Here is a 25,435-nt window from a genome sequence, read left to right as displayed (position 1 = left end):
TTTGTACCATGCGTTGGGGATATAAAGATGAATAAAATCTGTCACTTTTCTTGAAAAACTCAGACTACTGGGGGAAAAAGACATGTGAGCAAATAATTATAAAACATCAGGGTAAATTGTATTACGTTTATTATATTATACTATGTCCTTGGAAAAATAAAATCCCTCTCCCCACTGCCTGCCCTAGGCAGAGATTAGGCAGAAAGATAGTGCTTTGTCAGTGTACCTTGTTAGAACTTATCAAGGGTTGATAATTTCAAAATCAATCTCTCTGTCTGTCTCTGTCTTTGTGTGTGTCTCTCTATATATTAAAATAATTTTGTTTAGCCTGAGATAGAAGATGTCATAGAAGAAGAGGGAGAGAGAAGGGAGAGAGAGGCTAAATAACACAAAGGATTCTTACAAACTAAATGTCCAAGGTGCAGCTTTACGCTTTTAGGGTTTCTGTGATGCAGCCTCCCTGTCTCCTAAACCATAAGTAAAGCCTTCTCTATACACAATCATCCCAAGTGAATGGGGCTGCTTGTTTATTTGTTAGGTTTTGTATTAGTTATCTATTGCTGCATGAACAGCACACATTTATTATCTCATGATTTCTGTGGAATCTGAGCATAGCTTAGCTGGGGCTTTTGCTTCACCTGCAATCACAAGGCTGCAGTCAAGGTGTCAGCCCAGGTGGGGGTCTCATCTGAGGACTTGTGTGGGAAAGGATCTGTTTCTAAGCTCACTTACATGGATGGTGGCAGGATTCAGTTCCTTAAGATTTATTGGGCTGAGGATTTCAGTGCTTTGCTGGCTGTTGACTGGAGATTACCCTCAGTTCCTTGCCACGTAGACCTCCCCAGTCAGTGAAAGAGAGTCTGTTAGCAAGTCAAAAGTCATTATCTTTTGTCTGATCACAAAAGTAACATCCCTCAACGTTGCCAGATTCTGTTGGTTAGAAGCAAGGTACTCATGGGGAGGGGATTGTACAAGACCAGGCAGGAATACCAGGAGGTGGGGGTCATTCAGGGCCACCTTATGGGCTGCTTGTTCCAGTTTTCCGTGGAAGTCAGCATAATGAATTGAGGTCTATAATTGTGGAAGCAAAGACACAGAGCAGAGAATAGGAGCTCAGCAGAGGTAGAAAGTCAGACATAATGGTATCCACAAGGATGGAACACTACTCTCTCTTCATCCTCTAGGAATTTTAGAAATTTTTGATGAGTATTGAATTTTCCACAGGGTGGAATTGTGTTGTGAGCCAATAGTGACTGTAGCATAGAGGGCAGGGTGATTCCAGTTGCCATCTGGGTTATAATAATGATAGAACTGTGAAGAAAATGCTGAGGATATCACCAAAGTAGACTCTATTAATTGCCTGGCAAAGTTGGGAAGACTTCACCAGGGAGGCAGCACTGTCTGGGTCTTCACGCATGAGTAGGAGTCTGCTCTGTGGAGAAGAAACAAATTACATTTGAGAGCAAAGGAAGTTTTAGGGGTTCAGTGGTTTTGGTAAACTGAGAGGGATTTGGTAATGCCTGAGTGTAGGAAACATGGGAGATAATTGTAGCAAATGAATTGGAGAAGCATTTGGGGACCTGAAATTTCTGATTTCTGAATATTTCTGACTTCTGGAACATCTTTCATGTGTTAATGAGCTAGTTGATATAACCAGATTTTTGACTAGGTCCCCTCTGGCTGTGGTGTGGTGGGCAGTCAGAGGGGGTGGTGATTAGAGTGAGTAATGAAATGAGAATATTAAGCTTCAGTTGCCCCTAACTTCCTGAGTGTATTGCCTTCTCCGTGTCTTGCTTTGCCCAATTTCCATTTCTTTCCTTTTTCCTAGTCAAAGTTAGAGAATTTCAGAGGCTAGAGTTCCTCTGATGAAAGTTATTTGTTTTTGTAACAACTTCCTAATTGTCTTCTTATCTCAGAATGGGGTGGTGGTAGGGGAATCACCTTCCTTCCTATCCTTCACAGCTATTTTAAGCATTAATTAATAATTCTGAAAGCCTCCAGAAGCTTAAAAGCCTTATATAGCTGTGTGAGTGTCCAGTAATCATCACAGTCATAATCAGAGAGGAGCGGGACTCAGTGTGGGGTGGAAATCCATTCATGTCCCGCATTCCCTTTGGGCTGTGTGGTCTGCTGTGCACGTATGAGTGAGTCAGGCCAAGGAGAGGCCCTGCTGCTAAAATGGAAAAGAATCCATGCCTGATGCTGAGAAACACAAGCTAAAAAAATCTTGTTTTAAGAAGAAGTTGCTGTTAAGATATGGCAAAAGAGCACAAGTAACCAAAGGAAAAACAGATAATTTGAACTTCATCAAAGTTAAAACCTTTTGTGTTTCAAAGGACACTATCAAGAAGGTGAGAAGACAGCTCACAAAATGGGGGGAAACATTTGCAAATCATACATCTGATAAGAGACTTGTATCTGGAATATGTAAATAACTCTTACAACTCAATAATAAAAAGACAAATAACCCAAGTGAAAAATGGGCAAAGGATCTGAATAGACATTTATGTAAAGAAGATATACCGTTGGCCGATAATCACATGAAAAGATGCTCAACATTATTAGTCATCAGGGAAACACAAATCAAAACCACAATGAGATACCACTTTGTACCCACTAGGATGACTATAATAAAAAGATAATATTTGGCAAGAATGTGGAAAATGTAATGCGGAGAATAAGGTAATGTGGAGACTGTGGTAGGAATGTTAAATGACGCAGCCATCTCAGAAAATAGTTTGGTAATTCTTCAAAAGGTTAAATATAGTTACCTCATAACCTAGCAATTCCATTCCTACGTGTATACCCAAGAGAAATGAAAGCATACATTCACCTAAAAATCTATGTATACAGGGATGTTTATTGCAGCATTATTTGTAATAGCCAAAAAAGGGAAACAACCCGAAATGTCCACCAACTGATATGACATGATCCATGATGAATGGATAAACAAAAGGTGGTATCTCTATATATACAGTGGAATATTATTTGGAAATAAGAAGGAATTAAGTATTGATACATGCAACCATGTAAGTGAACCTTGAAAACATTATCGTAAGTGAAAGAAACCAGACACTTCCCATATATGATATGATTCCATGTACATGAGAAGTCCACAACAGGCAAATCTGCAGAGACAGAAAGCAGATTAGTGGTTGTCCAAGGGTAGGAAGGGTGGGGGACTTGGGGAGTGACTGCTATAGGGACAGGGTTTCCTTTTGGGGTGATGGAAGTATTGTAAAATTGTGGTGATGGTAGCACAACTCCATGATTGTATTAAAACCACTGAATTGTACACTTGAAATGGGTGACTTGGATGGTTATGTGAATTATATCTCAATAAAGCTGTTCTTTAAAAAAAAAAAAAAGAAGTTGCTAGCAGGAAGCCAGATGGGGGATGGTCAGGGAAAAGGACTTTATTAGGTAAACTTCCTCAGTGGTCACCTGTCTTTACATCATGTCGTCCTGTGTTGTTTTTAGAAAAAATGGATATGCCTACATTTTTCTTTTCTTGCTCTGCTAGACCTGGCCCTGTTTGCTTGTTAAAAAAAACTGTGAGCATTGGTGGAATGTTAATGGTCTGAACTATATTAACTTCCCATCTGTCTGTTACTCTCCAGGAAGTCTCTTTTTATTTGATTGTGACTGATTAGAGGTTTTGTTCATGTTCCATTTGTGCTGATTTGGCTCACTTAGAGTAAATCTAGTTGGTGATTTGCCCTCCTCCCAACAGGCAGCATTCTGAACAGCTCTCCTTTAGAAATGTGTTCTCTTCATAAATAGCAAGTGGTCCTTCTGATCAGTCAGGGTGCAATGAAAACTAAGGAGAAGGTGAGGGTTGGAACTGAGTGTGGGAGAGCCCTGCAGCTTTCTTTCCTGGGCTCTAAATGACAGGCAGAAGGCTCAGCACAGGGAAGTCATTCTCTTGGCTCAGCGGTGATCAGCTGTATTTCACCAAGGAACCCATGGCCCTCACCCAGTCTGCTGTGTCCTAGAACAGCACCGCCTTGGTCCAGACACATCCCCACAGCATGGGCAGGCTGACACTGAGGTTCTGCAGGCAACATTAAGGCCCCTGGGCACCCCACCTCTGTACTGTGGCCTGGTTGCTTCAGACACCATTGCCTTGCAAACCAGTCAGTACGTTTGGCCTTTGGGGAGCTGTTCCCCTGAGGTTAATGATGGTCATTTGCAAACGTAGTCATGACTCGAGTCCTATAAAAGGAATCATCCATTCATGTGATAAAGCAGGAATTAGTGTGTTGGAGCATCATCCTTCAGGACAGAGTCTGACTTTCTTTCTACAGATTTGACTCTTGAGGAGATAGAATCTAGGGCTGTGGCTGGTAACCTACTTCCTCCGATGATGAAGAAGGTCAGGGAGAGAGAGGGAGAAAGAGGGAACGAGAGAGCATGCTCCAGAGAGAGAGCCACAGAGAAGGAATCCTCATAGAGAACGAGAAGCAGTGACGGGATCCGAGTACAGAACAGGGAGAAAGAAGAGGAAACAGGCTTGTAAAATAAGAAGGAAAGAGAATGCAATTGGAGAGGAATGTCAGTGTCTGGGTCTGGACAGGACAAGTTAGGATGGGCAGAGATGCAGGGAATGCTGAACAATATGAACAGCTACTTCTTATTAATTCTTCCTTCTTTATGTCCTAGACATGGTGCTTGATTGTTGTTGGCCTTAAGCGTCCCTGACTTTTCTTAAAAACCTAGCTCATGCCCTGTCCCGTGTGTGCCATGAAGTCACCTGAGACTATTCGGTGGTTTCCTTGGTTCCTCTACCTCCATCTTCTCCCTGCTCCTTTCCTGCAAGGTCCCCCAAGCACTTGGCTCCTAAAATAGTAACCTCAGAGAAGAGGTAAGAGATTCTGCTTTCACTTCACACTGAAGAAAAAGATAGCCGGCAAAATTAAATGACTTGCCCAAGGTCCTGTGGCCAGCGGTTTGCACAGCTGGACCAGAATGCAAAGCCCCTGTCCAGTGCGCACATGGAATCCAGATGGGCCCGGCTCTGCCAGTAAAGAGCTGTCTCCCTGCTGCTCCGGTCCTTGGATAGATCTCCTCATTGGCAAAAGGGAGGGTGGAAGAGAAGGTCGGCCTGTGGAGTGCTAGCTTTGTCCACTTCCTTCATAGCTGGGAGATGGGGGAGTTTTAGGTACTTCTTATTCTCTCCTTTTCTTCATTTAGCTTAGAGACTGAAGTGGAGGCCAGTTGGATAAATTCTCACCCTCTCCCACCTGGGTTCTGCTTGGCTGCTTGCTGATGGGCCCTCCTGGATCTAACACACCTTCTCAGGAGTGGCAAATGGGGGTGGGGCTGAGTGGGGGAGGAGCATTCAGGCTGAAGTTGCTGATGGTGGTGAGCAGCGGAGTGGGAATCTCATTTTTGCCCAGTGGCTCCCAGCCGGGGCGATTTTGCCCCCATGAGGATGTTAAGCAGTGCTACTGGCATCTAGTGGGGAGAGGCCAGGAGTGTTGCTAAATATTCTCCGTGGCACAGACAGCCCCCACAACAAAGAGTTATCTGGCCCACAATGTGTCATTCGTGCTGAGGTTGAGAAACCCCGACTGACCAGTACCCGAGGCCCAGGACAGACAGGGATCCTTTTTCCTAACAGGGTAGAAGCACCTGGGGACATTTTAGTCCAGATACCCGGGGCTGGGGCACGCTGCCTGAGATGATGAGCTGACTAGAATTTCTGGGTTAATTAACTTAATTAAAAAAGTGGAAGTTTGATGAAAAGCAGGCAGAATTCTCATCTCCTTTTGAGATGCCTGCAGCCCAGCAGGCGTATCTTAACCCTTCTCATCAGGGGCCTCTGCCCAGGGTGACATCTTTAAAAGGCAGAAATAAGGGCTCTCTATGATGTAGGCTTCCAGCAGTCAACATGTGGTGTTGAATAGATTTCATTGCCAGTTATGGAGAATTAAACAGGAAAGAAGTGAGTATGAGACTGAGGGGTGACAGGTAGATATTTTAAAGGGCAAAATAGATTGTTCTGTTTGCCGCAGTCAAGTTGAAACCGGCCACAGATGTAGGGAGGAAATTATGGACGGAAGATAATCTTCTTAGAAGTTATGCTATAAAATTGCTCTAGGCCAGAGGTGTTTGCTTTAACATTTTTATAATTTAACCCCTTTTTACTTTGTTGAGCCATTGAGTGCAGTTGTTTCTGCCTGTGGTCACATCTGAGAAAATGGGTGCTTGTGTTCTGGAAGTTCTTGTCTCCCCTGAATGCAAAGTCCATGAGATATAAAAATACACCCTTATGTAATCAGAGTGTCCAGGTAAACTGTTGCCATTTCCCTCCTGGTCACTTATTTTCCTTTCTACTTTATTAAAGGTGCTAACTCAAATTGATCTTATTTAAATGACTTGATTCTTTCCCCCCTATTATCATAGAAGTTGTTATTAAAGAAAAGTTTCCCATCCGTTCATTGATTCTCAGTTACTCTGAAGAGCAAGACTTGTTGATTTCTCATCTACCTACCGTCTAGTTCATTCATCAGAACGTTTTACCCCCCTTTTTTCTGTTCTAAAAAAGAAAAAAAAATCCTTCTAACTGTTCATTACCTGTGCTTTTTACCTTTTCAGTGAATCTGCAAATGTTTAATGATCCCTGCTAGTGGCAAGTCACTGTATTTAGAGCTGCGGGGTCTACAGTCATGGATAAGGCACCATCTTAACTCTCTCGGAACCAGGAGAGGGAATTCACAGGACTGTGAGTTCCCTGTACTCTGTGTTTGAAGTGGGATGTGTGAAGCGGGGACGTGAGGTTACTCATAAGTCTGTGAAGCTGTACTCTGGACCCTCTTTCCTAATCCTTATCTCTTTATTGTGATAAAATTTACCATCTTAACCATTTTTAAGTGTACAGTAAAGTGGCATTAAGTACAGTCAAGCTGTTGCACAGCCGTCACGACTGTCCATCTCTAGAACTCTTCCATCATCCCAAACTGAAACCGTGCCAGACTGAGACAGATTTATTATCCACTTCTGTGAATTTAACTACTGGGTACTTGATATAAGTGAAATCATACAGTATTTGTCCTTTTGTGTCTGGCTTCTGTTACTTAGCATAATGTTTTCAAGCTTCATCTACGTTGTAGCAGCTATCAAATTTCACTCCTTTTCAAGGCTGAGTAATATTCCATTGTATGTATATACCATATGCTGTTTATCCATTCATCTGTGGGTGGACATTTGGGTTGTTTCCACCTTTTGGCTGTTGTGAATAATGCTGCTGTGAACATTGGTGTACTCTTGATCTTTTTCTTTTAAAGCATATTAAAAACCTCACCTGCTTTTTTAAAGCACCAAAAAGAAGTTACAAGTGATACTTTCCCATATCCATGCCTATGTACATATATTTCTGTACTTACCTAGTTATCTGCTCTGGGGATAGTTACATGGTGGAAAATAATTTTTCTGGCCTGAAATCCTAAGCCAGAACAATATTATTTTCATACACTTGTTTCATATCCCACCTTCTCTGTACTGTATCAGTCTCTCTCCCTCCATCTTTCTCCCTCCACCGTCATGTCTTTCCCATCTCTTGTTTCTCCTAGTTTAGCTCAATTTAGCAAACTCTTTACAGAGACACTTTTGGGTCCAAGGTGCTCTGGGAATTTTGAAGAATGACACTGTCCTTAGGCTGTTCATGATCTCTTGTTGGACACAAGACCTGACACTAGTTGTGTGTGCCAGGCTAGTATCTGCGGTGGCAGCCAGGCTTTCCAAGGGATGGTAGGGATGAGGGTGAATGGGTTTCAGCCAGAGAAAACCGCCAGAGCAAAGAATGTGGGATGGGAAATGTTGGGGATGTGTCATTTCAAGTTGATTTTATTTGAAGGTGGCTTTTAAATGTTTTCCATGATTATGATGTGCAATAGTGATTTCTTTCTAAGCCCTGTAGCGCAGATTTTACATAGGACATTTCTCTTTAAGAATTTGTTTTAAAAGAGGTGCGTTTTTGTTTGAGGTAATCTCAACAGACATTCTCCATGGTTCAAAGAGAGGAGCTAGGTTTTTCTTCCTTAATATATTTTACACCAGTAATTTATTTTGATTTTTTCGTATAATTCTATCAGTTTTTAAAAAATTAAATAAATCTGATTGAATCAAAATGTTAGCGAAGCCTGGTTAAAAAAAGACTTCTCAATTGAACAGTTTAATATTTGAAGAATGAAGACATTTCTATTGATTTGTCTTAAAAAAGAAACAACCGAATTCTAGATGTTTCCTCAAAAATACGTAAAAAACCCCCAAGTATGTGTGTGTATATCTATATATCTATGTATCTGTATGAATGTATGTATATATATGTATATATGCACACATACACGCACACATACACACACTTTTAATTCTAAGTGTGAAGGTAAAAAAATCAGCAATACTTTCAGCCAGAAGGAATGCCTTAAGATGTAGAATACCATTTTCCTTCCTCTTGATCATCTTCTAATAATTATCTGCTTTCAGCAGATGGCCACACAGTATGAGTAGTAAATGCTGTAGTAAATTTAGCTGGTGTTTCTGGTCAATAGTACTGCCAGTCTAGCTCCTTGGACCTCAGCCTGGCTTCAAAGACTGAGTCTCCTGGTCTGTAGCACTCAGGAAATCTCAGAGGCCTGAGAGGGCCGTGATTTTTCTTCAGCAGGAGCCTGAAAAAGGCAGTCCAATGCCCTGAGAAACAAGGATATGAGAACCGGGCCCGGGGAGGGGACAGATGGAGGGATGGGAGTGGAACTGGACAGCATGCCCAGGGTTAGAAGGAAGCACCAGGAGCAGGATGCTGCTTGAGATCTGCCGGTGATCCCAGATTAGGTACTAGGGGACCCAAAAAAGCATCCTAGCCTTCTCACCGTCCTAGTAGCAAGTGGTTTGGTAGCTTCTGGGAGCTTGTCCATCACAGAATCATTGATTGACCTGCCCTGGCTGTGGATGGTGGGGAGACAGACTGTTGCATCTGAAGCATGAGTTAGTCTGTTCCAGCCCTGCATATGGGGTGCAGTTAGGCTAGAAGATCACACAGTTTATTTATTCGTTTATTCACACATTCAGCTAACATTTATTGAGCACCTACTATGTGCCAGGCATTTTTCCAAGTGTCAGCACTGGTGGGGTCAGCAAGACAAAGGCCCTGCATGGAGTTTATGTTCTGATGGATTTTTAAAATTTGATACACATACCTATTGTGAAATGATTACCACAATAAGGTTAGTCAACACATCCATCACTTCACATACTTACAACTTTTTTTTTTTGTGGTGAGAACATTTTAGATTTATTCTTTTAGTAACTTTTAGCATACAATATTGTATTGTTAATTATAGTCACCATGCTGTATATTAGATCCCCAGAACTTACTCATCTTTCTGATGGAATTAATAGAATTTAGTGCTAAAGTTTGGTCTTGACTCCCAGGTGAGTATCCTTCTAGTAGTGCTGGGCAAAACACTATCTTTTAATTACTTGGAAAATATCTCCCGTTTTGATAGTTTTGGAGGAACAGAGAGAAGTCATAACCACAGCTGTTTCTGGAAAGATTTAGTCTTTTTCAGAAAATCAGAGGATTATTGAAGGAAAGTGTTTCCAGCGATGTAATCTCCAAGTCTCTTGGTCATGGGCTGATTTATCCAGATTATTCTTTCTTCCTGCAAAGTCTCCATGCTCTGGCCTTCTGTCAAAACTCAGACCTTTCATGGTGGTGATTTTAGTACACTCTTTCACAACTGGCAACCATGTTTCTCCAAACAATTGCCTGCTTCCTGTGTTTCTTCCCACTATTATATTAATTTTTCTTTTTACTGGATTTAGTTACTTGGTGGCAAATTTAAACAGAAATGTATAGTCCCCATTACAGACTGCCCTTTACCTTATTCCAGAAATGTTTCTCGTGAGTACTCAGTTTATGCAACTAAAAAATGATGATGCCTTGTAAATTCATGGTTTATTAAACAGATTCTTGAGCCTCAAAACACAGACTTATCATGCACAAAGGATTCTGCAGTGAAAAACTCCAGAGGGAAAAAATAGTACTTTGGGACTAGTTAATGGGAATGGGAAAAGTCACCTATCTTTCATGTCTCAGAATCCTTATATTAAATGAGTAATCATCAATCATTATATTATATAAATATGTAAATATAATATATAATAATTATGTTATACATAATATATATTATATACAATGTATTAATATATCATTATACTATATTAATATATTAATATATAATTATATATAATACATAACGTTATATAGTCGTGATTATTATATTATATATTAATGATTAATCATTATATTAAAGGCCAAGTTTGTTGAGAGGTAAAGAAGGGCTTTATCTGAGGTCGAAATCCATGTCATGTTTCTTCCCTGGAGTTCACAGTTTCTGCTCTGGCTGTGCAGAGAGTGGCTGTCCTGAGAGGCTGAGCTGGGGGTGGTCACAACCGTTGCCCCTCAGCCGTGGGCGTTTAGGGCTTTGCAGAGATGACCAACATGGAGATTTGATAATAATGCAGCTCTGCATGTCTGGACATTTTCTCACTAGGAAATTGTCCTGAAAATACCACTTTGTTTCATAGAAAATATCAACTGGGGGTTAATTACCATCATTTGGCACTGGCAACATGCACATTTGGGTGTGAACAAAGGGCCAGATTTTTCGGAAAGGTCTAATAAATATTTCTCTAATCTTGAAAAATTATTACTGAAATGAATTCACTGAAGGAAATATAGTATCAGTGAACAATGAAACCTTGGCTAGACATGGTTCATTTCTGATCTGAGCCAGGTTTGATAATAGGAATTTATAAACTTGAAGGTTCTAAATTTATTGAGTTCTTTTTAAAAAAATTCTTCTTTAAGTGCAAGAGTTAAATACCATGAAATAGGAGAATCATGAACTTTCTGATATACCAGATACATAAAATTCTGCTTTTTAACTAGTATATGGGCTAGACCTCTTGGTATTTTTGATACTTAAAAAAATCTCCTGGCTAATTTATTCAGCATACCCATAAATGAGACATTTCCATTTATCTGAAAACAGGGGCCATCATTTATCAGCCAGTGTAATTTTTGTAGAAATAGAATGTGGAATTAGAATTCATATTCTGCCTACATATAAGTACATTCATTTCCCTCTTACAATAAAGGGGCTTTAATCTTTGCCAACAAATTATGCCCAGTGTGCACAAGATACGTGTTGTCATGAATATCTTAATTTTGTTCCCTAGACTTTAGTTTAGATTCTGTTGAAAAACAGGCGTTGTCCTATCTGTGTTCAGGTGCAGTGCTTCCTTCACGTACACAACTATGCTTCTGAGGACTTATTTTGTTTTTGCAGAGCTTTGCTCTGCTTGTCCAGGGTCAGGAGAGACGTTCGTTCTGCATTTCTGTGAGCAGCACTGGTCCCACACTGCTCCCTTGCCCTGTGTGCCTGCCCTGGCTCCATCAGATGTTTTCAGTTAGAAAGAAGCATACAAGGCTCTATCCTCAAAGAGCAAACAACATAGTTGGAAGGGTAAGGCAGAGGCTATGTGAAAATAGTGAAGAATGTTCCAGGGCTCCACATGCTGTTGGCATGTGAATAGAGTAGGCAAGTGTAGGCTTTCTGCAAACAGCTGGTCAAGGAAAGGTCTGGGTTCAACATTAGGGGATAATAAGACTTTTAGATAGGTAGAGATGGGAAAGGTATATGTCTTGATTTGTTTTTTAATACAAGGAAACAGCTTATAGAGCTAAATCTTTAACATCTGCCATTTAATTTCTGCTATATAAACTAAACAAGGGACCTGAGTTCTACATTACAGTTGACTCTTGAAGGATGCTGGGGTTAGTGGCACTGCCAACCCTCCCTGCAGTTGAAAATCTGTGTGTAATTTATAGTCCGCCCTCTCCGTACCCACGGTTCCTCCATATCTGCAGTTCTGCATCCATGAATTCAGCCGAGCCTGGATCATGGATCTTGTGGTGGGCATGTACAGGCCTGGAAGGAGAGTGGGAATTTTTTCTCTGTCCAGAGAGAGTCCTGGGCCGGGAAGCAGGAGGCCTGGGCTCCCTCCCCACCGCTAACATGCTGTGTGACCTCAGCTAAGTCACAGCACCTATCAGGGCCTCTGTGCCCATCTGTGTGGCAGCAGCCTCTCCCTCCCCCCTAACAGAACATTCTCTGAGTCTTTGAAAATGGCTGAGTTTGCAGCTGCTCTTTCCTTTTATTCCCCGCATCTTTTGTGGAGAGAGATTCAATAAGAAATGGAATCCTCAGTCTCTGCTGTTAAAGAGCTGGAGGAGAGGCCGGGCTACAACAAAGAGCTGGTCTGAGGCAAGGACACCCTGTCCTCTTCCGAGCCCCCAGCTGTCCCTCACACCATCTGCGTACATCTCTGTGTCGGATGTAGGGCCTGCGGTGGCGGTCCTAAGTGCTCATCACCTGTGCTGAGCACGCTTATTATCTGCAATCAGGCTACCCTCCGGCTCTGCCCAGCCATCAGCCAAACCCCTGTTGTCTTCAGTAGAAGCTGGAACAGGGCTACATGGTCTGAATTCGGCCCATTAGGCCAAAGGCAGACAGCAGAACTGAAAAGGGCTTCAAGAGGGCTGTCCTGATGTTCCCACCCAGCAACGTGCACAGGATCTGGCATGAGAATTAGCAAACCCTAGAATTACAAGCTCACCACCCTCTTGCCTCACAGGGCTATTTGTTCTATGTGTTTTCATTGCAGGCGAGCATCCTCGATGCTTTAAAGAATTCAGAAACTTTGCCATCAGCAGGATTTATGAAAGCAACCAACACCGCTACCTCCCGTCCCCAAACACAGCGTGGTAAATCACAGTAGGCTCTTGACACACATTTCTTTGCGGACTCCTCTGATCCTCCCCGATCTCCCCTACCAGCCCGAACACTGAGCAAGTTCCCTGGGCCCTGCATTTTGTCACCGCCTCTTTGGGGGCCGTTGCATCCAGCTGCTGAAGCCAGGCTCCATCTGTCCTGTGGGCTGGGGTGCCGCCAGCTGTAGCATTTGGCAGGCGGTGCCGAGGCTGAGGGGCCTGCAGCGGGACCACAGGCCTGCTGATGGCTTTGGCTGCAGGATGGTCGCCCTGGCTCACTTCCAACCAACTGGGAAAAGTAAAATCTCTCTGGCAAAGCACCTCCTCCCTTCAGGTTTCAGAGGGAAGCTCTGGCTGCCCTACAGCAATTCCTTCTCTCCCCCGCACTCCTAGAAACAGAAGAGTGTCATCCTAAACGCTGTGCCCTGAGAGGGTTCAGGTGCTTTTGGTCAAAGCAAGGAGAGTGAGAAAAATGTAGATCCACCAGGAGTCACAGAATACTTCAAAATGTGTTAGCATGTGTTTCTTGCCTTAGCACAGTTTTCTTTCTTCTACTTTTTCTTCCTTCCTTTTTTTTTTTTTTGCTTTGAAATGCCTAAAACAAGAAGTCAAATATGTAAGCATCTGTGGTGGTAGGGTTTATGTAGACTGGAGAACAGCGCGATTCCTCTGTAATGTCTGTAGATATATTTCTTTGGCAAAGATTGAGCTTTGGGTCCAAGCAGGACTTATTTTTCTTGGAATGACTCATGTTGTAAATCAGTGGGATTCAGAATGCTACACAAGTGCCTTCTCAGATTCATACTCAAAGGAGAGAGCCTCGTTACATTATTGGTATCGTGGGTTTTTATAGTATCTACCCTATTAGAACACTCTTCAAAGGGGATGAGTGGAGTATTACTATTTCTTCCCAAACCAAGATTCTCAGATATGACTCATTCAAAAGGTAACAAAACAGAAGCCTGGGGGAGAAGACTTTAAGTAAGCACTTGGGAACCTACTTGCCCCCCAAAGAAACTGTGGCAGGGTCAGAGGTGTGCAGCCTGGTCCACGAGCGCCATCTTGTGGCCAAGGCCTTCGAATGTTTTGCGATAGAAACACCCAAACAAGGACTTTGCCCAGGTTCATTGCCTTTTTGAAGCTGGAGTTCATGGTAGCTGCTTTCTAGGGTCTAGTGTAGTTCCTGGCATACTCTGTTAATATTTGTCAAATGAACAGATGTCACGTTGTGGCAGAAGACACCTGTTGTATGTTATACTGGAAGGCATCGCCAAGACTTTGATATTATGTCTTTCAGCCGTAGCCCATAGGCCCCTGGGTGCATAGTAAGACAGAATACTCTAAATCTAGTCTGAACAGTATCACTTCCCATGCACTGGAAACTTTGCTTGTAGAGATTAAAGTAATCTTGTGGTTTGTCAGCAAAGACAGTCTTAATCCATATTGGGTGCATTTTAATATTTTTGAAAACTGTCTTATATAATTTTTGGAGCAAGGAAGGGAATAAATATACAAAATGAAAAAGTCCACTTAAGAAAGTTCTTGCCTCCTGTGAGGCGTTTGGACATTGCTTGTAATGTGGTTGAGACGATGTCAGATGTTTCTCTCTCGTAGGAATGTCAGACTTTTCTTCTCCTTCCCAGACCTCTGGGACTTTTGAAGGGCATGGGTTTATAAAGTAGCCTAGCCAACTGATGGTCAAGACAGGACATTGGAAATGTGTTCATTTAACAGTAGGTGCCACTTATCAACCACTGACCATGCTTTTGCCACTGCATTCCCTGGACTTCCAGCTGCCTGAGTGGCTCCTTTTGTTAACTTCCTTGCCTCAACCCTGCATTGAGCCCAGTGAGAATAGAAAAACCTGTAGTTCCATTTGAGCAGCACCACTCAGTGCTTGGGAAAGGATAAAGGGCCAGGGCAACTTCCTTGTCTTATCACAAAGGTGAGTTGTGTTTAGAAGGGTATTTTTGTGAGGGGTGCCATTGCAGAAAGCAGCAATTCTGTATATGATGCCAGCCTCTGGTCTTTTAAAGCCAGATGGCAAACACCTAGAGAGCAAAAAAGCCACATCCTCCTAATTCATATGCGAAGCATTACATAAAAATTGACATTTACACGATGCTTTTTATTTCCATTTTGTGGTAACAGAACTTAAAATAAAGAAGAGGGAAGGCCAGAGCAGGCAGCGAGGTCAGCTTACTCTCCTTGCATGGTACGCGCTGTTCTCGCTCTTAATTCCCCTGCAGTGTGGCCTCGCCCCTTCACTGTCATTGCCCATCACTGGAGCCCTGAGTGACCATCCTAATGGAGACTTCAGGAGCATTCAGTCCGTAAAGGGTTGCCGTCTGCATCTCAATCTCTGCTTTCACCTCCCCTGCAGAACTCTGCTGGGCACAAAGTATTCACACATACTTTGCAAGACGTGACTTCTGTTGGGATGTTAATTTGAAATGAAACTTAAATGCATTCTGATAATTTAACAGCCCTGTTGGAAGACAAGTAATGAGGAGAAAGTTGCTCTGAGTCCAGCTTGCTCTTAAGCCTGACAGGTTTTACTTGGAAGAGTTGCCTGTTAGTGAGGAAGAAATGCTTTTTTCCCCCTGCCTGAAGATCTGTTGCACTTTATTTTTTCCACCAGGTGTTAGGAAGCAGGAATTAAAAATAGTATGTGACCTAGACACACTGCAATAAGAAGTTCTTGCTTTTATCATGTTGCCGATTATGTGAATCTTGTTAATAAGGAAGAGAAAGGTCTGTTCCCAAAAAACCGAAGGAGTAAGTAATTCTATTCAGAGAAATCTGAAATACAGGAGGAATTAGAGGAGTTCCTGAAAAAGAGCAGAATCTTAACATTTATCATTTTTCTCTATTTCATGTGACTTTTGCCCTCTTCCCCACTTCCTCCCACCCTGCTAAATGTTACGTTGGATTATTTAGAACTTTCTATATAGGGGAGAAAACAAAACAAAAACCTCTTCCAAGTTTGGCTCCACTGTCTTTTGAGAAGATACCATCTGTGAAGGAGAATTTATAAAGAGATGGGAGGTTTGGGTTCCTATTACTTTTGGAAATGGTATTTACCCAGACCACACGAAATCTGCCTCTCTTCCTAAATGGCAGACGCTGATAGGGTGAAATCTTCACGTGCTAGAAAGGCAGCTGGAGACAGTGCTGAGACCTCAGGTGACCTGAACAGGGGTATCCAAGCAACTGCAGAGAGACAGACCGCTGCTCTTCCAGGATGCTGAGCTTAACCCCTCGGTTTCCTCTGTGTTGTCTATAGTAACTTTAACGGGGTGGCAGCCCATTCACAACACTCAGGGGAGGACTTAACCAAAGAGTTTAATTTGCATTGGCAAGTAGAAATCTCCCCTCTTGCCAGAACACTTGTCAGCAAGGCTCTTCATCCTCATTTCCCTCCATTCTGGGTGGTTATTTTACCAGCCACAAGAGCCTTCTTTCTGGCCCTCAGATATGCCGAGCTCATCCCCATCTAGGCTGGGGAATCTCTAGGTCTTTGTCCGGCTCCCGCCTCCTCATTCAGGCCTTAACTGAAATATGACCATTGCAGGGGGGGCGAGGGGGCCTTCCCCACCATCTAGTCAGTCATTTTTCTGTTTTCTATCTTCATAGCATTTTCAATTCCAGAAATGGCCTTAGATGTCCGTTAAAGGAACAGGCTGTGGTGGGCGATCCCTTACGTGTATCTCAGCTCCACTGCCTAGGTGCTGGATGTCTTCTGTTTGCTGCTCCACAGCCGGGTCCTCTCTTGTTCTGTGCTGGAGGGACCACAGCTTTGGTCATCTTACTTCTCGCTTTCCTTACTGCTTCCGGTTGGGCTCAGCCAGTGGGGAGAGGCGCGCGGGGAGGGGCGGGGGGGAGCGCGGAGGTCGGTGCAGATCCCGGGCTTCTGCCCGTCCAGGCACCTGCACCCCTCGAGGGGCGGCCACACCTCTGGGCCCGCTGAACCACCCTCTCCGGTTTCTGCACCCGCTTCTTCGCGCTGCAGTGGACACGGCCCTCTCTGTTCGTGCCTGGCGCTCTGCCCTACCCCTTGTTGGTTTCCCTGAACACTGTAAAAAAAGAACATTTATTAAACTCTCCTCAGATCACTCGGTTTGAGACTGCTCTTTATTTTCCCAGAGGCGTGTAACTTACTAGCTGTTTGAACCTGAGGTAGTTAATTAACCTCTTTGTGCCTCAGTTGCCGCATCTGTGAAGTGCACATTATACTAGAACACGCTTCATAGAGTTGACATAGGATTAATGAGTTAATACATGAGAAATGCTTACTTCGCAAGGTGCCTGGCACACAGTAAGTACTATGTAAGCATTTGCTCTTTTAATTATTATTGTTATTGCAGTTTTAATTGTGATTATACAGTCATACAAATATAATTATTATTGTGTGGTTTTGACCCATGTCTTGCTAACTTTGTCTCTATTAGAATGCATGTTCCCTGGGGGTAGGGACTCCATCTTATAGAACAATGCCTGCGTCATAGAGGCACCTTATTTATTTACTTCTCTCTGTTTCTCTATCTATGTGTCTATCCTTCATTTTTAAAACTTGCTGTCAGACAACCATAAAATACTATTCCATAATAAAGTTCAGATCAACAAACATTCATTGCATGTGTCAGGTTTTATATTATCAAAAGTTCAAAATCAGTTATTGATTGATTATTGAATGAATTTTAATAGATTCAATCATATGTAAAACATGAGAATAATTTGAAACCTCTTTAAATAAACTCTAGTTTTATCAGCCTGATGAGTTTTAAGTTTGCTAGTTTTCGGTTTAGTAAAAAATGTTTCCCAAATTACCTAAGTTTTTCAAGATATTAATCAACCTTTTTTATTTAGGCAGACTTTGCCTGTGAACCTGGAAAAAAATAAAATAAAGCTAAAGGTATGCTTTTAGCTGGACATTTCTCTTTGAGTCTTAACATAAATCCATCTGTTAAGAAATACAAGGTTGCTTATAACACTAGGAGCATAATTCTTTCTGAGGGAATGTAATATTTCCTAATGTTAATAAACTTACTGAATATATCTCTTTTAAAACTGAAATCAGTCAGTTTCAAAGTACATTTTACAACCTAATAAATGTATCATGCAGTGTAGACTTCCATGCCCTTTCTTCCTTTAAAATTAGCCAGATTACATATTTTTGGAGGATCATTGGTTTTTTAGTCTTTTGAATGTCTCTTGGTATCATTTACTTAATGGCAGTGGCAATTGGACTATTTACTAAATGCATTGAATCAATCCTTATTTTAAAATGCTTTTTGGCTCAAAACTCCTCTTGATATTTAGCAGGAGTTATAGGGATTTATGTGGCTACAGTTTTGGTCTGTAGCATTTATTGAACTGTAGACTGTGCTATGGTGAGCGGGGAGAGAGGGGTAAGTGAGAAGAAGGAGGGATGAAGAAGGTCAAACATAAAATAAACTGGAGACACAGCCCTTCCTTCAAGCAATCCAGAGCTGTGTTAGATAATATGTGGGAAAGACTTGAGGCCATTTAGAGATTAAATTAATATATATGTGGATATAAATTAAGTCTGTGTATGCAAAGGGACTATTAAAAAAGTACATTATATTTATTTATTTTTCTAGGGAGATTATATTAACAAAGGTCATGCAACTCGTTTTAGCAACACTGGTATTTACTCACAGTAGTCAGTGCTCTCACTTCACGTAAGAAATGAGACTATAGGACTGATTCCAGGGAAGAAAAATTGACAGATACCTAGAAGATGTCTAAACTTATTTTGTCCAAAGAGTGGTTTATTTGGGAAGATTCCAGTATGACCAAAAGGGTAGACCAGGCCCTTAGAGCTTGTTGTAATGGGACTTAGAGAAGTTGTCCAGTGTAACACTCTGGAATTACACTGCTGGTGTTCATATTTTGGTGCTGCCAACTAGCTGTGTGCCTTGTCCACATTTTGTTGCTTCAGTTTTTTCATCTGTAAAGGGGGGTAATAGTGGCCCTGCTCACAGTGCTGTGGGGATTAAACAAGTTAATACAGGTAAGCCAATGTGTCTAGTACTGTTATTTTACCTGCTTATTAACCTCTCAGCAGAAATACCAAAAACTTTTTTAAGGTAGAAAGATATAAAGCAAGATAAAAAGTAAGCTGAGATCTTTGGCAAGAGGAAATGCATTAAGTGAAAAAGCATTTAGATTTTTTAATTCCCTAGTAATAACTAAGTTTTATTAAAGCATCTCAGTAATATATGGTTAAACCATAGTGTTTATTTGCTGTGCTTAAGGAATTTGTAATTCATAGCAGCATCCTTAAAAATCATACCCACTAGTTAGATGTGCCACCTTCAATAGTTGATGGATTAAATTAGTTGCAAGTTATCAAGTCAGTTGTTGACTTTTGTGGGCTGCAAAATATATTTGGTCCAATGTGCTTTAAGGGGAAGAAGGTTAAACTGAAGATGTGAGATCTGACTTCTGCCCCTTGCTGGCTGTGGGGCCTGGGATGTCCTCTCCCTCCCTCAGCCCATTTTTATCTGTGGAACAAAGGTACTGGACCAGTGAGAAGAGGATTCCTTCCGGCTTTATCAGTCTTTGGATCTATATTTTGAAACCATCTCTGGGCAGTTTTAACAGAAGGTCAGAAATCAGACTTGGTTGTGTGCCTTCGTTCCTTTTTTTCTTCTCCCTTCTGTGCCACACTTCCCCCACCTTGAATGTCAGACACTTGAGTCATCTAGGCTAGGGTGCACTCTGTTCTTGCCTGAATATGAAAGTTTACTTTCCCCTAATTTTGAACCTTAGTTAAAGCAAAGCTTTAACCCCCTGGGTTTTGCAAGATCATCTTCATGATGTTTACATTTTAAGGAGCTGGATGCTGACAGAGAAGGGCAGACTTTTAGTAATCAAGGGAAATACCCATTTTCAAAGGTGGATGGTTATGAAAGCATTTTCCTTTTTTTTTTTTTTTTTTTTGCCTGTGACCTAGTTCTCTGTCATCAACCCCAGGCCTCCCTTCAAGGTTACCCAGAGTCTCCACTGACTCTCTTCCCACATCCTGGACGCTCTCAGTACTCAAACCTGAGGATGAAGAGCCACCGGGAGGGGCAGACAGGGAGGTAAGAAAGCAAGATAAAGATGAGCAGACCTGGGCGTCTGAAACATCCCCTGGCCAGTCCCACGGCCATGGGCAAACCCAGGTTGGGAGGCCGCTGTGGGGTCTGCAGTACAGATGACAGCACCTGTCAACAGCAGGAGCTCCAGAGGAAAAGAAATCAGTCTCCTGCATGCTGTCTCGAAGCCTCAGCGTCCTGTGTTTCCAGTTTCTGGGATGTCCTCCTCCGGACTCAAGCTGCACATCCTGTGTAACACATGACTGACTGCAAGTTAAGTCATGATTCACTCTCATACTCTTACTCCGTCCTCCCTTCATTATCGTAATACCTTATCCTCACTCAGATCCAGTAAAGTGAAGTGTCCTTTGTGGGCTGACCAGCAGTCACCCTGGGGGCTGAGGGGTGTCCCAGGACGAGGGTAGCATATTAGGTGCTAAAACCAAGACAGTTCCAGACAGTCTCCCTTCATTATGGTCCTCTCTGTCTGCTGGGGAGTTTCTCAATAAATTGTTACTTCTTCATCTTTAAATATCCCGTTAGTTCATGGTGGTAACTTTTGTTCATCCCCCTCTACGCCCTTTCCCTGGGACTGCGTCACTCTATCTGCCCTTGTTGCTCCCTTGTTTTCCTCCCAGACCTGAGGCTGCACCATGAGTAAACCTTCCTCTTGACCTCATTTGATGGCAGGCAGCTTCAGTCTCAGGAGGTGAGAGTTCTCAGAGTCGCTGCTGAAAGAAAATGAGGTTTGTTTTTTTTTTTTTCAATTGACGTACAGTCAGTTACAATGTGTCAATTTCTGGTGTACAGCACAGTGTCTCAGTCATGCATATACATACATATATTCGTTTTCATATTCTTTTTCATTATTACAAAATATTGAATATAGTTCCCTGTGCTATACAGAAGAAATTTTTTAAATCTATTTTTATATATAATGTCTAACATTTGCGAATCTCAAACTCCCAAATTTATCCCTTCCCACCCCCTTTCCCCCAGTAACCGTAAGATTGTGTACTGTGTCTAAAAAAAAAGAAAAAAAGAGGACACTAATGAAAATGAGGCATCTTGAACTTGGGCTTCAAGGTTCTCTACTTAGTGAGCCCTTTTCTGTGATTTCCTCTTTACTCATCATCACGATACTTGCTTTGGTGTCCATGTGACCAGTACAGTCCATCTTCTCAGCCCTGGTCTGTTTCTCCTGGATGGGATGCCCTGTCCCAAACGACATGGGTTCTTCTTCTCAAAGCTGCGTTGTGCCATCCTCTACGAAGTCTTCTGGAACAAACCTCTCCTTTGTTTTCCATCCCTAGCACTTGATGTTTGTTGATATATTTGTCCTCTTCTTACTGATATCCATTTGTATGAGTTTCCTGTTGCTTATTAGATTTTAAGCACCAAATACATGTCTACTGCTGCTTTTCCTGTGACTCCCCCAATGCTCACTGCAAGCTGTTCACCACGTGGTTACACATGAAATATTTTTGACCAACAGATTGCTCATTTGGTCTCAGGCTTGATCAGATGCCAAGGAGAACACATTCAAATAATACTCTCTTCTGCTTCTTTCTCAGAAAGACAGATAAAAATGATATGGTTATACATATTGCATAATGATGATGAAAAGATCGCATCATTATCTGGAAATTGCATAGTTAACTATTCAAAGGTGTGGTTCAAGAGTGGTTTGTCTGAGGGCTGCACTAGAACTAGTTAGGTGACTGAGAGCAGTGATGAGATCTGGGCTGGTCTGTGTTGTAAAGCAGGAGGTGTCACTGGGTGTCAGGAGAATGTGCACTGACTCGTGCAGGGCCCCTGGGAGTCTGGGCCACAGTGAAATGCTTGTTCGTGTTGCATTTGTGTCTTGGGTAGCTTTACCTTTGTAACACAGCTTTTCTCCATTGTACCCTTTGCTGGTCTGGAGGTTACAATAATAGCCAACAAATCAGTAACCCTCTGGTTTAACATCCACCTTTGGAATCCCTGGAATTCCGGGTCCTGAATGAGTTTTTTCCATTTGGAGGGGGTTACAGGTGACACCTTCCTCTGTGCTTCCCTCATTCTGTCACCTCATTGAGGTCCTGGCTCAGATGACCCAGGTCTTGTGGTTGCGCCTGTTGGGCAGGGAGGATCTAAAATTTAGTTCTGATGTTGAGATGGATGTAGCCACATGTGCAGGAAGAAAGTGTGAGGAGATTTATTACCCATGAATTGAGGCTGTCTGCAAGATTAGGGCAGGATCCCAAGCAGGGCTGAAGCGCCTTCAAGAGCAGGAGAGGCAGCTGGTTCTATGGTGGAGAGGGGTTTGGGCTGGGCTAGGCTGTGCATCATTTGAGCTTCCTACCAGAGTTGAAGAAGGACCTACCAGAGCCGAAGGAGGTAGCACACAGCTTTCCTCCCAGCCTTACCTGACGTGAGTCAGGAGTGGGGGAGGGAGGGGTAGGGCTTGAGACCTGTCTGGGGTCCAGCATCAAAAAAGGAGGCATTCTCTGAGATCTGCTCCTCCTGAAGTGGATTATTGATGAAAATAGCCAGGTCTGAACATCAGATGACCTTCTAGTTTCCCTGATGCATGATCTCTGTAGTCTGAGAAGCAGACTGACTTAAAATAATAAGGGGTTATGTCTGGGGCAAAGGTGTGTGCCTGTGTGCGTGTGTGTGTAAAGGTGACAGTGGATAACAGGACCTGTTGGTGGGTGAATGAGAGTGGGCTGGGGTGTGTGTGTATGAAAGGCTAATCAGTGTTGAGCAATGATGGAACTGACCTTTATACTATGAAGGTTTCTATGCTTGATCTGAGCTCAGAATTAATAAAAATTAAAGAGAGATGGAGACAGCCCTTTATTGCAGCCCTTCTCTCTGACCACCACGTGGTGTTACCAGATTTTGTATTAAAATGTATTCATCACATTGCAGTTCCCCCGACTACATGATAAGGTCTAATTTGTTCACCACCCAATTTCCAGGTCAGGAACTGTGCCGAGCAGCGGGAGGCTCTTAGTGGATATTTGCCGAAAGAATGCTGGGGCATGGATGGAGTCGCCCTCCTGAGGACTGGCCTCATCTCTGCCCTCCCCCTTGTGATAGTCTACTCTATTCCTTCTGTGGCTCCCAAGTCACTGATTAGACTCTCCTTTCCTGCTGTGAGTTCATCTACCCTGGCATCATAGCCAGAGTGGCATTTGTCCCCCTAAAGATCTGGAGAAGTGGTTAATCTTGGAGATTAGCAGTTAGCCTCAGTATTTTCTAGTGGTTAAGAGTCTACATTTTGGGAAGAGATATATGTGGGTTTATATCTGAGCTGTTTAGTAATTGTATAACGTTGGCAATTTAATCAACAGTCTGCATACATGGAGGTAATAACAGAACGTAGCTCTTAGGGTGTGAGGCTTAAATGAGGTAATGCATGAAAGTGCATTAGAGTGCCTGGCATATGGAAAATGCACAATAAACATTAATAATTATAATGATCAGTCTTCTCATTCATGCATTGAACTTCTGTTTATTGAGTACCTACTGGAGACCAGCAGTGAGTGAGCAAAATGGAGCAAAATTCCTGTCCTCATGGAGTTTAAGTTCTAATAGGAGAGACTGAAAACAAACAAGATAAATAAGAAAAACACATACTATGTTAGAATATGATATGTGTCAAGAAGAAAAAAATGAAGTAAGATCAGAAAAGAGTTGCAATTTTAAATAGGGTTGACAGGAAAAGACCTCAGTAAGAAGATGACATTTAAGTAGAGACCTGAAGGGGATGAGAGAGGGAGGCTAGTGGCTAAGTGGGAAAAGAGTGTTCCTACAGCAAGTGCAAAGTTCCTGAGGCAGAATCATGCCTGGAATGTTTGAGGAGCAAAAAGGATCAGCAGCAGATGTGATCTAAGAGGTCATAGGGGGCCAAGTCATGTCATGCCTTGACTTTTACTCCAAGTGAGAAGGGAAGCCATTGGGTGGTTTGGAGCAGGGGAGTTATATAGTCTTTCTTACATTTTGGCTGCTGAGCTGAGAGTAGGTTTAAAGGAAAAGAGAGGCTGGAAGCAGAGACACAGTCAGGAGGTTATAGCAAAAAACTTGGGCAAGAGATGATGATGGCTTGTACCAAGGTAGTGACTCTCCTTTCCACTATGTTTTGAAGGTAGAGTCAATAGAATTTGCTGACGGATTGAATGTAAGGAGTGTAAAAACGTTGCCAAGGATGACTGAAGGTCTTGGGCCTGAGCTGCTGGAAGAATGGTGTGGGAAGGGAGCAGATCAGGGACTTTGTTTTGGACATGTTACTTTGAGATATCTATTAAAAATCCAAGTCAGTATGTGAGTCTGGAGTTTAGCAGGAAGGTTAGGGCCAGATATATACAGTTTGGAGGCATCAGCTGTAACACCTGCCTTGGGTGGTATCAGTTGGTCCACTTTTGATATCTACCACAGCTGCACTAGGCAGGGGGCTGTGAGCTCAGACTCACCTCAAGTACAAACTGTGTCTTTCCCTTTCTGTGCCTGGCCATCTCTGAAGCTCACTGCAGCTCAGAAGTGCAAGGGAGTTAATGCCTCTGGGGAAGTCCTCCACCAATGGGAAGTGAAGCAAGCAGGTAAATGCTTTGGTATCCTGGGGAGGAAGGTTCTGTACCCTTCTCAGGAGAGCCAGCAGAATCAAGCCCCTGTTGCCCATAACGGTGACCCTGAAAACACACATTTCACTGGTTTTTCTTCATCCTCTCTCTTGTTCTCTCCAGTCCCTTCCCTCTATTTAATGAAATCACTTTCAAAATAACTCCTTGCACCCAAGTCCTTGATTCAGGCTCTGCTGTCAGATAAACACAAACTAAGACATCATCTTGTAAGAGGTTTTTAAAGCCACAAGACTGGATGATGACATCTCTGAGAGAGTTAGACAGAAAGAGAAGAGGGCTGGGAACTGAGCCATGGGGCGTTCCAGCATTTAGAGCAGGGATTCTCAATCCTGGATAAACATCAGACTCACTTGGGGCCATCTAATAGCCCACCCTTGCCAGGGATCCTCCCTGACTGAGTTAAATCAGTCACTGAAATATGCTCTGGCACCTGTCCCTTTAAAAAAAAAACTTCCAGGGTGAAGCTAGGGTTGAGGGCCACTGGTTTAGAGGTTGGGGAGATGAGGATCAACAGAAGAGACTAAGGAGTGGCCAGAAAAGTAGAAGAAGATGCCTGAAAGCCAATGAAAGAAAGGGGTCCAAGGAAAAAGAAATGATGATTCGGTCTAATGCTGTCAACGATCAAGTTAGAGGTATCTGAGATTCACCGATGGATTTAACTATGGAGACACTGATGACCTCAGTATGACCAGTTCTGGCGGAGCAGTGGGCAGAAGAAGTTCTATTGGAATAGGTTCAAGAGTGAATGGGAAGATCGAAATTGGAGTCAGTTAATGCCGGCAACCCTTTCAAGGAGGGAGTGGAGAAATGGGGAGCTAACTGGAGGAAGAAGTGGGGCCAAGAAAGGGTTTTTTTTTTAATGA

General features: G+C 42.7%; 1 protein-coding gene and 1 non-coding gene across 4 annotated transcripts in view; both read left to right on the top strand.

Annotated features, from left to right (window-relative positions):
* CACNB4 (calcium voltage-gated channel auxiliary subunit beta 4) overlaps positions 1 to 25,435 on the top strand; it is a 221,513-nt gene that overhangs the window by 30,064 nt on the left and 166,014 nt on the right. The window lies entirely within an intron of this gene.
* LOC116153171 (small nucleolar RNA U2-19) lies at positions 22,458 to 22,536 on the top strand. Its single transcript, XR_004136965.1, has one exon. It is a non-coding gene; the product is annotated as a small nucleolar RNA U2-19 (small nucleolar RNA).

The sequence above is a fragment of the Camelus dromedarius genome, chromosome 4 (genome assembly GCF_036321535.1).
Source record: "Camelus dromedarius isolate mCamDro1 chromosome 4, mCamDro1.pat, whole genome shotgun sequence".
Taxonomy (NCBI): Eukaryota; Metazoa; Chordata; class Mammalia; order Artiodactyla; family Camelidae; genus Camelus; species Camelus dromedarius.
Note: the sequence above shows the minus strand (reverse complement) of the source record. Positions and strands in the feature narration are given on the sequence as shown.